The 4,222-nt window shown below is 36.7% G+C and overlaps 1 pseudogene; it reads left to right on the top strand.

Moving 5' to 3' along the window:
* Nucleotides 1-3,234: 3,234 nt before the first annotated feature.
* On the top strand, nt 3,235-3,723 carry LOC127490922 (large ribosomal subunit protein mL42 pseudogene; annotated as a pseudogene).
* Nucleotides 3,724-4,222: the final 499 nt, after the last annotated feature.

Below are 4,222 nucleotides of genomic sequence, written 5' to 3'. Positions count from 1 at the left end.
TTTTTCTTTTTTTTTTTTTAGATTTGAATTATTTATTTTTTTTTAAACTTTTATTTAATGCATATAAATTTCCAAAGTACGACTTATGGATTACAATGGCTTTCCCCCCATACCGTCCCTCCCACCCACAACCCTCCCCTTTCCCACTCCCTCTCCCCTTCCATTCACATCAAGATTCATTTTCGATTATCTTAATATACAGAAGATCAGCTTAGTATACATTAAGTATGGATTTCAACAGTTTGCTCCCACACAGAAACATAAAGTGAAAAATAATAGATGATTTTTTAAAATGATGATGAAATCAGAGCAGACCTATTGTCATGTTTAATCCCAGTGAGAGTCAAGTTGGGAATTGATAATTTCTTTTTTTTTTTTTTTTTTTTTTTTTTTACAGAGGATCAGTTTAGTATGCATTAAGTAAGGATTTCAACAGTTTGCACCCCCATAGAAACACAAAGTGAAATATATTGTTTGAGTACTCGTTATAGCATTAAATCTCAATGTACAGCACATTAAGGATAGAGATCCTACATGAGGAGTAAGTGCACAGTGACTCCTGTTGTTGACTTTACCAATTGACACTCCTGTCTATGGCATCAGTAATCTCCCTATGCTCCAGTCATGAGTTTCCAAGGCTATGGAAGCCCTCTGAGTTCTCCGATTCTTATCTTGTTTAGACAAGCTCATAGTCAAAGTGGAGGTTCTCTCCTCCCTTCAGAGAAAGGTACCTCCTTCTTTGATGGCCTGTTCTTTCCACTGGGATCTCACTCGCAGAGATCTTTTGCCAGAGTGTCTTGGCTTTCCATGCCTGAAATACTCTCATGAGCTTTTCAGCCAGCTCCGAATGCCTTTAGGGCTGATTCTGAGGCCAGAGTGCTATTTAGGACATCTGCCATTCTATGAGTCTGCTGAGTATCTCACTTCCCATGTTGGATCACTCTCCCCTTTATTTACTCCATCAGTTAGCGTTAGCAGGTACTAGACTTGTCTATGTGCTCCCTTTGACTCCCAGTTCCTTCACCATGACCAACTGTGAACTGAAACTGATCACCTGGAACAGTGAGATAGCATTGGTACATGCCACCTCGATGGGATTGAATTGGAATCCCCTGGTATGCTTCCAACTCCACCACTTGGGGCAAGTCAGCCTGAGCATGTCCCAAATTATACATCTCTTCCCTCTCCCATTCCCACCACCATGTTCAACAGGGATCACATTTCAGTTAATTTTCAACACTTAAGAATAACTGTGCTTTTGCCATGGATATGATGGGAGAAACATCTCTAAAAAGTAGTGGTTGGGTTAAAAGCAATCTAGTGGAATGATGGTGTCACAACAAAGATTTCAGTAGGTTGAACAGTGAAGAATTTCTGGTTCCTGGCTTCATATAAGGGAGAACATGCAATACTGTCTTTCTGGATCTGGCTTATTTCACTCAACATCATGTCTTCCAGTTGCATTCATTTTGCTGGAAATGGTAGAATTTCATTCTTTTTATATCTGAATAATATTCCATTGTGTAAATATACCACATTTTCTTTATCAGTTCATCTGATGATGGACACCTTGGTTGGTTCCAAATTTTGGCTACTGTGAACAGTGCTGCTATGAACATGGTGGTGTGGTTATCCTTTGATACATTGTGTTCAAGTCTTTCAGGTATATCCTCACTAGTGTAATTGCTGGATCATATGGCAAGTCTATTTCTAAGAAATCTCCACACTGTTTTCCTTAGTGGTTGCACTAATTTACATCCCTACCAACAGTGTAAAAGTGTTTCCCTTTGGCCACATCCTTGCCAGAATTTGTCACTCTCTATATTTTGTATTTTCGCCATTCTGATGGGGTAAGGTGATGTCTCATTGTGGTTTTGATTTGCATTTCCCTGATGGCTACTGATGCTGAACATTTGTTCTTATATTTGTTGGCCATTCATATTTTTCTTTGGAAAACTGTCTATTGAAGTCCCTTGCCCATTTTTCTACTGGACTGATTATTTTTCTTGTTAAGTTGCTGATAAATTTGTGATATTAACCCTTTGCCAAAGAGGTGGTTTGCAAACATTATTTCCCATTCTGTTGGATGTCCCTTCATTCTATTGATGGTGCCCTTTGCTATTCAAAATCTTCCAAGTCTGATTTAGTACCATTTGTTTAGTTTTGATTTTGTTGCCAGTGCTTTGAGAGTCTTGTCCAAGAAGTTATCCCCCTATGCCCATGTTTTGTAGTGTTTCCCATATGTTTTCTTCTAGCAACTTCATATTCTCAGGTATTAAAGTTAGGTCTTTGATCTATTTTGAGTGATTTTGGTATTTGGTGAGAGGTATGAATCTAATGTCATTCCACTACATACACATGTCCATTTTAGCCAGCACCATTTGTTGAAGAGATTATCCTTACTCCATAGAATGGTCTGAGAACTGTTGCCAAAAATCAGTCAGCTGTATGTACATGTATTAATTTCTGGCCTCTCTGTTTCACTGAAATATGTATCGGTTTTCATGCCAGTATCAAGGTGCTTTAATTACTATAGCTTTATAGTATGCTTTGAAATCAGCTATTGTGATGCCTCCAGAATGATTTCTCTTGCTCAGTATCACTTTGGCTATTCAGGTCTTCTGTGATTGTGATTCCATATGAACTTTAGGGCTGCTTTTTCTGACTCTGTAAAGAATGCCATTGGTATTTTGCTAGGGATGGCAGTGAGTCTGTAAATTGTTTTAGGTAGTATAGACATTTTAATGATATTGATTCTTCCAATCCATGAACAAGGAATATCTTTCCATTTTTTTGTGTCCCCAATGATTTCCTTCATCAATGTTTGATATTTTCCATTGTAGAGAACTTTCACTTCCTTGATTAAATTTATTCCTAAATATTTTTCTGTGATTGTGAATGAGATTTCTTTGTTGATTTGTTTTTCTCTGAGTTCATCATTAGCATACAAAAAGCTACTGTTTTTTTGTATGTTTGTTTTGCAATCTGCAACTTTACTGAATTATTTTACCAATTCTAAAGTCTTTTTGATGGAGTGTTTTAGTTTTTCCATGTTCAACATCACATCATCTGAAAACATGGATAATTTGACTTCCTCTGTTCCAATTCTGATGTTCTTTCTTTCTCCTCCCTAATTGCTCTTCCTAAAAATTCCTGTACTTGAATAAGAGTGGCAGAAGTCCACATCCTTGTCTTGTTCCAGATCTGAGAGGAAATGATTAGGCAGCATCTTGATACATCATTACAGCAGCAGCAGTGAAATTAGTGCTATCAAAGAGAACTATCTTGAAACATTTATCTCTAATCCAAAATGGAGCTTTTTATTGTTTTGCCATAATTCTACATATGTTCCTCTTCCAGATAACTCTGATGCAAATTAGAGCTTGCTTTGCCATCAAATGGCAGGATAATACCATGCTACCACCCTTCTGTGGACACCCTTCTGAGGACATACACACAAAACCTATCCCTCTACCAGATCCCGTGCTTAATAATGAAGAAACACATGATCAAGCACTGAAAAACAGATTTGAAGAAAAAAGTAAACATCTTGAGCAAGGACCCATGGTAGAACAACTTAGAAAAACATTCTTTAGTACTAAGCACCATTGGTATCCTCATTTACATTATCACAGAGATAAGAAACTCCATCCTGGTGGAGGAGGAAGGGTTGGAGTGTGGGCAGGAGGGAGGGTAGGAAGGGAAGAGTCACTATGTTCCTAAATCTGCATATACATAATACATAAAACTTGCATAACTTAAATTTAAAAAAAAAAACTGGATTCTCCAAAGGACAGATGATTCTGAGGCTCTAGGAGTGAAAGAAGAATATTATTCTATGCCTCATTTTCCACCTCAGAAAATGCAATCTGGTATCTTCACCCTATATATTATATAGTAAAATAATCATTAAATGTTCTTTCATGTAAAAAAAGCTACTCTAAACACTTCAGTTTTCACATTTAAAACTGAATTTTCATATAAAAATGGTATGAACCCAAGTTTTTTTTTAATAGTTACCTATGTACCTTACTACCTTTCAATGAATAATCTATTTTAACTTCCATTGAGTTAAATGTCATCTTTCAATTTTTTAAAATTTTTTAACTTTTATTTAATAAATATAAATTTCCAAAGTACAACTTTTGGATTACAGTGGCTATTTCCCCCCTATAACTTCCCTCCCACCAACAACCCTCCCATCTCCTGTTCCGTCTCCCAT

The sequence above is a fragment of the Oryctolagus cuniculus genome, chromosome 11, assembly GCF_051225735.1.
Source record: "Oryctolagus cuniculus isolate XC-2025 breed Fujian yellow rabbit chromosome 11, ASM5122573v1, whole genome shotgun sequence".
Lineage (NCBI taxonomy): Eukaryota > Metazoa > Chordata > Mammalia > Lagomorpha > Leporidae > Oryctolagus > Oryctolagus cuniculus.
Note: the sequence above shows the minus strand (reverse complement) of the source record. Positions and strands in the feature narration are given on the sequence as shown.